The sequence below is a fragment of the Eriocheir sinensis genome, unplaced genomic scaffold (assembly GCF_024679095.1).
Source record: "Eriocheir sinensis breed Jianghai 21 unplaced genomic scaffold, ASM2467909v1 Scaffold1374, whole genome shotgun sequence".
NCBI lineage: Eukaryota > Metazoa > Arthropoda > Malacostraca > Decapoda > Varunidae > Eriocheir > Eriocheir sinensis.
In genome coordinates this window covers 17,501-29,248 of record NW_026110711.1, presented here as the reverse complement: position 1 = coordinate 29,248, position 11,748 = coordinate 17,501, and the positions used below count along the sequence as shown (strand labels likewise).

At 41.0% G+C, this 11,748-nt stretch overlaps 1 long non-coding RNA gene across 2 annotated transcripts; it reads left to right on the top strand.

The window, feature by feature from the left end:
- Nucleotides 1-1,249: 1,249 nt before the first annotated feature.
- On the top strand, nt 1,250-11,190 carry LOC126989909 (uncharacterized). 2 transcript variants are annotated; one of them, XR_007743853.1, is made up of 4 exons: nt 1,250-1,473; nt 6,116-6,223; nt 7,678-7,829; nt 8,278-11,190. It is a non-coding gene; the product is annotated as an uncharacterized LOC126989909 (long non-coding RNA). The 2 variants fall into 2 exon arrangements; XR_007743852.1 differs by lacking the exon at nt 7,678-7,829.
- The last annotated feature ends 558 nt before the right edge of the window (nt 11,191-11,748 follow it).

The following is an 11,748-nucleotide window of genomic DNA, read 5'->3' as shown; positions in this document are numbered from 1 at the left end:
ACGTTGGGTCAAATGTCGAAAAAGTGCGAAATTTCAAATCAATATAGCTCTATACCCATTAGTGGTAACGTAATTCTGAAAGTACCAGCGTGTTCCTCGGAATTTTTTCTACCAGTTGCTAATCAGGCATATTGCAACACGGATTGATTCAAGAGTTAGAGGCCTAGAAAGTTTTCGAAGGCTCTCACAAAACCGTTCATAACTCCGTCAGTTTTAGGCCTATCGCAATTCTGATAGCACCAGAAATTTTAGTATGTTTTTCTTCACGTATATCAACCTCTCTCATCAAACTGGAAGAAGGAATAACGATTTTTTAATTTTTAAACTTTTTCGCGTTAAGGCCTCGCGGGGGAAATGTGGTAGTTTAGCCCCGTAGAGTTGCCGAGGAGGGGGTGAAATCTTTACCTGCTTATATCTCCGTCTGTTCTGCACGTAGAGCCTCTTTAAGGATATCAAAAGATTGCTCGTAAAATTACCTTTCTTTCCAGTGCCAAGAGGGTAAGAATTAATTAGGAAATACTGAATGGCAGCGTCTTAGAGTTAGCGACGGAAAATAAATCGTATCACCATTAATACTCCCCGTAGGGCATTTCTAAGGATATGATGCATTCCCCGAAAAAGTCTGGTGTTGTTGAGTGCCAGGGACGTAGGAATTAGTAAGGGATTAAGGAATGGCATGATCTGAAAGTTAAGTAAGGTGATGGCTCAGAAACATCCATATATCTCACAAATTGTTAGCCCTAGCGCCATTTTGAGGCCAGAAATGGAGTTCTCGTCCCTTTTTACCCAATATTGGACACCAAAACATGAGAAAATGGTTTAAAATAGCATAAAACCATAAGTTCTAATTCCCAAACACGTAGCCATGTCCAGCGTACGACACTTTCTTTAACAAAATATGATTTATGCTTCCCAGGCGCCATGAAGCTATGAGTAATTATTATTTTAGGATCGTAAGGGTAATAAAAAGATAAATCCCGTCCTTGGAGGGGCCAGAATTGGCATTTAGAGCAATGTTGATACATTTCAAGGCGTTGAGTACGATATCTTGATGACCACATCTGTAAAGGTGCCATGTCGCCATATATTTACCCTCCTGTGTTTACCATTTCCTGCCCTCCTGGACACATACAACATCACTCATTTATTATTAGAGTTAAAATCATTACTTCCCGATGTATCCAGACCATCGCTAAGTCTCAAATAAACGATAAATATGAGATTTCACGAACGGCGACGCGGCAACGTTACTGACAAGTGGACTCAGTCGTGGTGTAGCAAGGAAAGGGAGAGGATACGCCTGTTAGACTTCCTGGCCAAACCTTACTCAGTGATTGTCATATCCTCGTTAAAACATGGCCATTAGTGTCATTAATCGCGTTGGGTATTGCAATTTATCTTTAACACCGCGGAGTAGCTGTAGAGGGCCCAGCGCCCCCCCCTACTTAGGCCTCCCATATATAGACCTATGCGGTGTGTATTTAAGTAATTGTTTTTCTCATATCAATCAATCAAAATGTACTTATACATTCATAGATTTGCATTCACATACTCGTAAACGCACACAAACGTACACATACATTCACACATACATACATATACATACATATACATATACACACATACACATACATACATATATATACATACACAAAACAAACACACATGCACATACCTATATATCAAACCTTTTACTATACACCAAATATATAGAAATTCTCATTCATTCTGACAATTAATTAAATGATTTTTTCTTTTCTTTTTCAAATGTCGAAAGATTACAGGTTAACATAAGATTTTTTCAATGTGTTGCCAGTGAGTTCCATATTCGTGGACCAAGACAGGCAATGCTATTATTACAGAGAGATGTATTAAATCGCGGGACATGAAGATTTGTACTGTTTGCTCTTTGTCCATCTATTAACGAGAAGATTAAAGAGTCTGTTTCCTTAATAGCAGTGAGTTCCATATTCCTGGACCAAGACAGGCAATGCTATTATTACAGAGAGATGTATTAAATCGCGGGACATGAAGATCTGTACTATTTGTTCTTTGTCCATCTATTAACGAGAAGATTAAAGAGTCTGTTTCCTTAATGGCAGTGAGTTCCATATTCGTGGACCAAGACAGGCAATGCTATTATTACAGAGAGATGTATTAAAGCGCGGGACATGAAGATTTGTACTATTTTCTCTTGTTACTCTTTGTCCATCTATTAACGAGAAGATTAAAGAGTCTGTTTCCTTAATAGCAGTGAGTTCCATATTCGTGGACCAAGACAGGCAATGCTATTATTACAGAGAGATGTATTAAAGCGCGGGACATGAAGATTTGTACTATTTGTTCTTTGTCCATCTATTAACGAGAAGATTAAAGAGTCTGTTTCCTTAATAGCAGTGAGTTCCATATTCGTGGACCAAGACAGGCAATGCTATTATTACAGAGATGTATTAAAGCGCGGGACATGAAGATTTGTACTATTTTCTCTTGTTACTCTTTGTCCATCTATTAACGAGAAGATTAAAGAGTCTGTTTCCTTAATAGCAGTGAGTTCCATATTCGTGGACCAAGACAGGCAATGCTATTATTACAGAGAGATTGATTGATTGATAGTTTATTGTTGCAGGTAAACAACAAGGGAGAAGGGAGGAACATGCCATCCCAACCCCCAGGCAGGACAGTGTGATTATACAGCTATTAATACATGTGTAGGTAGCACCAGGAAATTAAAAAGATACAATGGTAGGAAGGAAAGCACAACAAGGGAGGGGGCAGTACCTCCCCCTGGACAATAAGACAATAAAATGGGGGGACGGAGAACATTGCCCAAGCACTAGATGGGAATGAATACAGAGATAGAGTAAATACTAGTCCTTAAAGTAAAATACTGCAGAGATGACAGCCTTGTATAGCACGGCAGTAGTTGTATTAAATCGCGGGACATGAAGATTTGTACTATTTGCTCTTTGTCCATCTATTAACGAGAAGATTAAAGAGTCTGTTTCCTTAATAGCAGTGAGTTCCATATTCGTGGACCAAGACAGGCAATGCTATTATTACAGAGAGATGTATTAAATCGCGGGACATGAAGATTTGTACTATTTGCTCTTTGTCCATCTATTAACGAGAAGGTTAAAGAGTCTGTTTCCTTAATAGCAGTGAGTTCCATATTCCTGGACCAAGACAGGCAATGCTATTATTACAGAGAGATGTATTAAAGCGCGGGACATGAAGATTTGTACTATTTGCTCTTTGTCCATCTATTAACGAGAAGATTAAAGAGTCTGTTTCCTTAATGGTTTTAAATATCAATAACAGCAGGAAATATTTATGAATTGAGCCGATATTCAACAAATGATGTTTAGAAAATATCTCTCAAGTTGAACTGAACTTTCTAATGAAAAATATACATCTGAATACCGTTTTCTGTGCTACTACTAACATATTTAGAAAAGAAGGCCAAGTACCGTACAGCCCCACACAGAAATGCAATAATGGAGGAAGGGAAAGGCGAGCGTTTAGTGTGGCTGGACATTATACCTATACTACATGTTTATTTTGTATTTATAATGTCTATTTTCCTTCTTTTTTTCCTTCCTTCCTTCCTTCCTTCCTTCCTTCCTTCCTTCCTTCCTTTGTTCCTTCCTTCCTTTGTTCCTTCCTTCCTTCCTTCCTTCCTTCCTTCCTTCCTTCCTTCCTTCCTTCCTTCCTTCCTTCCTTCCTTTGTTCCTTCCTTCCTTTGTTCCTTCCTTCCTTCCTTCCTTCCTTTGTTCCTTCCTTTGTTCCTTCCTTCCTTTGTTCCTTCCTTCCTTTGTTCCTTCCTTCCTTCCTTCCTTCCTTTTCAATTTTTATCATCTAATCTTTCCTTTTTATTAATGTTAATGACTGTGAATGTATGTTATTATTGTTATTATTATTATTATTATTATTATTATTATTATTATTATTATTATTATTATTATTATTTATCTTTTTCTGTCTGTGTGTGTTCAGAATTATGTATTATATGTGTATTTTATTTATTTTAGTTCTCTCTCTCTCTCTCTCTCTCTCTCTCTCTCTCTCTCTCTCTCTCTCTCTCTCTCTCTCTCTCTCTCTCTCTCTCTCTCTCTCTCTCTCTCTTAATAACTTTTTAAATAATATGAATTCTCTCCCTCTTCCCTTTTCCTTTCATTCCCTTCCCTTTCCTTCTCTTCCTTTCCCATCCCTTCTCTTCCTTTCCCTTCCCTTTCCTTCCCTTTCCTTCCCTTCCCTTCCCTTCCCTTCCCTTCCCTTCCTTTCCCATCCCTTCCTTTCCTATTCCTTCCTTCCTTTCCTTCTCTTTCTTTCCCATCCCTTCTCTTCCTTTCCTTCCTTTCATTCCTTTCCTTCCTTCCTTCCCTTTCCTTCTCTTCCTTTCCCATCCCTTCTCTTCCTTTCCTTCCCTTTCATTCCTTTCCTTCCCTTTCATTCCTTCCTTCCTTCCCTTCCTTCCTTCCTTCCCTTCCTTCTCTTCCTTTCCCATCCTTCTCTTCCTTTCCTTCCTTCCTTCCCTTCCTTTCCTTCTCTTCCTTTCCCATCCCTTCTCTTCCTTTCCTTCCTTTCATTCCTTTCCTTCCTTCCTTCCTTTCCTTCTCTTCCTTTCCCATCCCTTCTCTTCCTTTCCTTCCTTTCCTTCCTTTCCTTCCTTCCCTTCCCTTTCCTTCTCTTCCTTTCCATCCCTTCTCTTCCTTTCCCTTCCTTTCCTTCCTTTCCTTCCTTCCCTTCCTTTCCTTCTCTTTCTTTCCCATCCCTTCTCTTCCCTTTTCCTTTCATTCCCTTTCCTTCCCTTCCCTTTCCTTCTCTTCCTTTCCCATCCCTTCTCTTCCTTTCCCTTCCCTTTCATTCCCTTTCCTTCCCTTTCATTCCCTTCCCTTTCCTTCCCTTTCCTTCCCTTCCCTTCCCTCTCCTTCTCTTCCTTTCCCATCCCTTCTCTTCCTTTCCCTTCCCTTTCCTTCCCTTACCTTCCCTTCACTTCCGTTCCCATCCTTCTCTTCCTTTCCCTTCCTTTCATTCCCTTTCCTTCCCTTCCCTTCCCTTTCCTTCTCTTCCTTTCCCATCCCTTCTCTTCCTTTCCCTTCCCTTTCATTCCCTTTCCTTCCCTTCCCTTTCCTTTCCTTCTCTTCCTTTCCCATCCCTTCTCTTCCTTTCCCTTCCCTTTCCTTCCCTTTCCTTCCCTTCCCTTCCCTTTCCTTCTCTTCCTTTCCCATCCCTTCTCTTCCTTTCCCTTCCCTTTCATTCCCTTTCCTTCCCTTTCCTTCTCTTCCTTTCCCATCCCTTCTTTTCCTTTCCTTCCCTTTCCTTCCCTTCCCTTTCCTTTCCTTCCTTTCCCTCCCTTCTCTTCCTTTCCCTTCCCTTTCATTCCCTTTCCTTCCCTTCCCTTTCCTTTCCTTCTCTTCCTTTCCCATCCCTTCTCTTCCTTTCCCTTCCCTTTCATTTCCTTCCCTTCCCTTCCCTTTCTTTCTCTTCCTTTCCCATCCCTTCTCTTCCTTTCCCTTCCCGTTCATTCCCTTTCCTTCCTTTCCTTCTTCCTTCCTTCCCTTTCCTTCTCTTCCTTTCCCTTCCCTTTCATTCCCTTTCCTTCCCTTTCCTTCCCTTCTTTTCCTTTGCCTTCCCTTCTCTTCCCTTCCCGTCCCTTAATTAAACTGCTCTCAAAGGCAAGGCAAGGAGAGAGACAGATGTGATAGATAAACTTATTATTATTATTATTATTATTATTATTATTATTATTGTTATATGGATGGGAATGTCTTTAAGGAGGAGGAAGAGGAGGAGGAGGAGGAGGAAGAGAAGAATTAGTTGATAATGAAGGACTGGGAGGAGGAGGAGGAGGAAGAGGAGGTCCTTCATTATCCACTATTTCCTCTCTTCCTCTTCTTCCTCCTTTTTCTCTCCTGTTTTATTTCTCTTCCTTCTCCTTATTTTCCTCATTTTTTTTTTTTTGTTCTTATTCCTAATCCTCCTCCTCCTCCTCCTCCTCCTCCTCCTCCTTCCTCTTCTCATCCATCTTTTGACTCCTTATTTTCCATGTATTTCTATTTACTTTTATAACTGAACTTTCAACAAAGCAATATTAACAAGTCTCCCCTTTGACCAGGTTTCCCCGTGACCCGCGTGCCGATTTCGTTGACCAGCGGGGCATACAGTGCTTCTGAGAGCCCCCGCCCCAGCCCCGAGACCTGCGGGGTGACCCACTGGACTTGAGGTGGGTCTGGGTTCCTATGCTGTCACATCCCTTATGCAAGAGTTCACCAGCATCTTCACTCTTTCATCCCTATGCTGTCACATCCCTTATGCAAGAGTTCACCAGCACCTTCACTCTTTCATCCCTGTGCTGTCCAAATCCCTTATGCAAGAGTTCACCAGCATCTTCACTCTTTCATCCCTGTGCTGTCCAAATCCCTTATGCAAGAGTTCACCAGCATCTTCACTCTTTCATCCCTGTGCTGTCCAAATCCCTTATGCAAGAGTTAACCAGCATCTTCACTCTTTCATCCCTGTGCTGTCTAAATCCCTTATGCAAGAGTTAACCAGCATCTTAACTCTTTCATCCCTGTGCTGTCTAAATCCCTTATGCAAGAGTTAACCAGCATCTTAACTCTTTCATCCCTGTGCTGTTCCAACACGCTCGCAGCGTGCGCCTAATGCTTGCTGTGAGCGTTTAGCAATGAAAGGGTTAAATCAAGTGATTTAAATCGATTTAAATGAGAGTAAAAAAATCATGATTTAAATCAAAATTAAATATACTGTATTTAAAATGATTTAAGTGATTTATCAAGAGTAAAATATTTAATAATTTATATATATATATATATATATATATATATATATAGATATATATATATATATATATATATATATATATATATATATATATATATATATATATATATGAATCAGTTGTAGAGGAAAAGTATCAAATCTACTTGTCCTGTAGTGGTCCTGTATTGGTCCTGTAGCAAGTCAGGCACCAGTTAATCATTGCCATCTCTTACAAGTCAGGCACCAGTTAATCATTGCCGTCTCTTACAAGTCAGGCACCAGTTAATCATTGCCATCTCTTACAAGTCAGGCACCAGTTAATCATTGCCATCTCTTACAAGTCAGGCACCAGTTAATCATTGCCATCTCTTACAAGTCAGGCACCAGTTAATCATTGCCATCTCTTACAAGTCAGGCACCAGTTAATCATTGCCATCTCTTACAAGTCAGGCACCAGTTAATCATTGCCATCTCTTACAAGTCAGGCACCAGTGAATCATTGCCATCTCTTACAAGTCAGGCACCAGTTAATCATTGCCATCTCTTACAAGTCAGGCACCAGTTAATCATTGCCATCTCTTACAAGTCAGGCACCAGTTAATCATTGCCATCTCTTACAAGTCAGGCACCAGTTAATCATTGCCATCTCTTACAAGTCAGGCACCAGTTAATCATTGCCGTCTCTTACAAGTCAGGCACCAGTTAACCATTGCCATCTCTTACAAGTCAGGCACCAGTTAATCATTGCCGTCTCTTACAAGAAAAATATTCAAAATCATAAAAAAGATAAACTATTAGTCCTACTTATGACTTTTGTGTGAAAAACTCCTCTTGGGTAATGTATATTAAACTATGATTTCATTGGCCAAGTTTAATACAAGAAATTATCCCCATCAGGCTGAGTAGCTAGCGTTCGGCCTTGCATTCTCCCTGGACGCGGCTTCACGCTGCCACCAGGGATTTTCCTGTCACCAGCGAGGGGCCTAAGACTACCCACATGCTGTCCTGAAGACCACCCAGCAACCCGGGCTCTAGAGGAAACCGCCCAAGTAAATCAAGAATGAGTTCCGGGGGGCAGCATGAGCCAAGATTAAATGGCGTCACTATAAAAATTGCCTGCACCATGACGGGCTGGGGCCGACCACCAGGCCCCTGAAGAAGGCCTACCGGTGCTATAGGCGAACACATAAAAAAAAAGTGGAAACAAAGAAGTTTATGCAAAAAAAATCATTTCAATCAAAAAAATCGATTTAAATAAGAAAAATCTCCTTTAAATCAATTAAGTCGATTTTTTTAATTTTTTTTTTTAGAACATCATGATTTTTTCCAACCCTGCCTCTCGGAAACTCTTGGGAGCTTTCTGTAACCTGGGAGAGCTCTTTGGAACCCCTGATAACTCTTGGGAGCTTTCCGTAACTTAGGAGACTCTTGGAAATGCTTACGAAATCTCTTAAAACTCCCTCAAACTCTACTGAAAGGATCACCCCATTTCCGCAGGTCCTGGTGGCACCCGACCCGAGCTACTGGAACTGCCGTTGGCTGGCGGATGAGATCTTCCTGACGGATGTGACGGCCAACTTCCTGACTGTGAGGATCGGGGAGTGCAAGAAGCGCCCGGAGGTTTTCAAGGACACGACCGACCCAAACCAGAATTCCCAGTGCTCGATTGTGTGATGTGTTGTGATTGTGAATGTCTTGACTTTGCTGGTGAAGGTTTCCATGGTGAACAGGATCATACTGAAAAGATATTAGCCGGGGGTCTTCAAGGACACGACCGACCCAAACCAGAAATCCTAGTACTCAATTATGTGGTTATTGCGAATATGTCTTGACTTTGCTGGTGAAGGTTTCCATGGTGAACAGGATCATACTGAAAGGATATTAGCATGGAAAGATATTGTTGTGCTGTGTTCGTGGGAGTCCCGTAAACAAACATGTGGGTACAGCTATTACTGGACGCAAAATGTTATTGTAAAGCCTGCTGGATACATTTGACAAGCATAGAAAACCACCTAAAAATTATAAGTTAAAACTCTGTCATCACTTGCAGAATTGGAAGTCCAAACAATCTAAACTGATACTTCAAAGGGAGCCCACAGCCTTGGGATTACTTTAGGCATTTGGGTTTGAGTCTTGGTGCAAAGCCAGATTTTTAAGAAATTTATTTATAAAATTGTACGGGCCGTGAACACCTCGTGTGTGACCCCCTGCTGCTCACAAGCAGCCGTACACCAATTAGCCCAGTAGCAGCGACGGGACAAATTTGTGGCTTTACCGTGGAGCAGCGACGAGCCAAACTTGTGCCATGATTTAAACCCAAAAAAATAGATGATACATAAGCTGATCACAAATGTTTTGATATATATTATGAAATGGTTTGTGTGAGGGGTGATTTTTTCTCATTTTTCTCGCTTAGAGGGACCATTAAGAAATATGATCCCCGCTGCTACCGGGTTGAAAAAAACAAAACTTCCTATGGAGAAAAAATATTCTCTGGGGAAGCTCAAGAGATAGAGGAAGGCCATTTCCTGAGGAGTATTATGCACTCTTTGTTTTGCTTGTTAGGGCAAACACAGATTTTTAATTAGTATTTTCCCACCAGTAGTACTATGGGTTGTCCACCTCACCCTACAATGGAAACAATATAACATTTGAAAAACCATTCTATTCCACCTTCTGTATAAAAAGAGATGTTATATGTTTTTTCCTGTTTTAGTCATGGAATTTACCATTGTGCAGAATATTGTTGTACACTTGGAGAGACTTAGAGGGTCACTACATACACACTTGGGCACATACACAGGAGGAGGCTTTTCAAACAGGCAAATGTTGGTGCCCAGATGTTTAAAAATGCTGCTTGGAAGTCTGGAAGAGTGACTGGAATCTGCGACTTCTTAGCTGATGGGGGCTTCGTGGTGCAGTGGTTAGCACACTCAGCTCACAACCAAGAGAGCACGGGGTCGATTCCCAGGCGGAGTGGAAAAATTTGGGCGGCTTTTCCGATACCCTACGCCCCTGTCCACCCAGCAGTGAATGGGTACCAGGTATTAATCGGGGGTTGTGTCCCGTCTCCTGGGGTCTGTTCTCTTCTCCTATAATTCCTTCCCATTCTGTCTCTCTCCGACACATGACCACAGATGTTGCGCCCACTAAACAAAACTTTCCAACTTTTTCTCTGGTGATTCTCTGTACAGGCAGTGGTTCGGAAGGTGTACTAGACTGCCTCCAGCTGACTGTTTGAGGCTCTACCATGTCTTCCGGTCATGGTTTTAGGGTTTCCGCCGTCCATAAGCTTAAGAAATCTTGTGTACTGTATTTCCAAGCTTCTGAAAATGGACCCAAAATATCATACTGAGTGCCTCTCTAATGTTCATCTCTATGTATAGGGAAGGGAGTTGTATCATAGCCTGTTAAGAATATTAAGGTGTCTATTGTGTATTTCCAGGCCTCTGAAAATGGACCCAAAATGTCAGAATGAGTGCATGTTGTACCTCTAATGTTTATCACTATGTATAGGGAAGGGAGTTGTACCCACAGAGTTATATACATAGAGGGTTCCCAGAGCCTGGATTTTGAAGCAACTGGCGGCCATCTTAGGGTGACGAATGGCGAGACAGAGAGAAATTTACTTTCACATAGTTATGTCTGCTATTATCAGGTCAGCAGTGCCTCAGCGACCCTCTGTCAGATAGACTTGTTATTTTCTTGTCCATTTTCTACCCACTGACTATTGTTACATTGGTACAGTCATATACCATCTGCGTCGGAAAAACATGCTCAATTTGAAGCTGTAAACGAAAATCTAATACAATAAAAAGTTCCTGAATGACAAGTAATTGAGGCAAAAAAGATGAACAAAAATGTTTATACACTACCATAATGATATGCAGCAATGTCTCATGAACACGATGATCGGCTCAGTTTTCCAAAATATCATAATGGTGGCTTGCTAATAGTGGTTATGTGTATACATGTGGAACAACGGAAAGGTCGCCAATCCGTCACCCTATGGCAGCCGACCACAGGTAGGAGCAGTGGCTTCACCTCTCACCGTGGCGAGAGATTGGAGTTGAACCCTCTAGTCTATAACTCTGTGGTTGTACCATATCCTGTTAAGAATATTAAGGAGTCTGTTGTGTATTTCCAGGCCTTGGGAACTGTGACAATGGACTGAAAACAACATTGGAATTAGTGCAAGATATACCCCTGATGTCCTGCTCCTGTTCTTCCCTTGTATAGAGAGAGAGGAAGGAAAGAACAGACATAGTTAGTGATGTGCTGGAGCCTTTGTTGTTTGTTTGTTTCTTATTCCTGTCTAGTGAAAAATAATAAAAATAATAATAAGAGGAAGAGATGATGTTATGAGCTATTGTGTTCTTAAGGGCTGATTAAACTTTGCTGGTATTGGAATCTGATTTTTTTTTCTTTAATTCCTATTAGATATTATTAAGTAAGTCCACCTTAGAAAGTTAAGTAAGATATGAAAAGAGAGAGAGAGATATCTCCCACAAAGTCAAAATATATTGGCTCCCCATGTTTAAAGGGAGAGAGAGAGAGAGACATATCTCCCACAAAGTCAAAATATATTGGCTCCCCATGTTTAAAGAGAGAGAGAGAGATGAGAGAGAGACATATCTCCCACAAAGTCAAAATATATTGGCTCCCCATGTTTAAAGAGAGAGATGAGAGAGAGACATATCTCCCACAAAGTCAAAATATATTGGCTCCCCATGTTTAAAGAGAGAGAGAGAGAGAGACATATCTCCCACAAAGTCAAAATATATTGGCTCCCCATGTTTAAAGAGAGAGAGAGAGAGACATATCTCCCAAAGTCAAAATATATTGGCTACCCATGTTTAAAGAGAGATAGAGAGAGACATATCTCCCACAAAGTCAAAATATATTGGCTCCCCATGTTTAAAGAGAGAGATGAGAGAGAGACATATCTCCCACAAAGTCAAAATATAT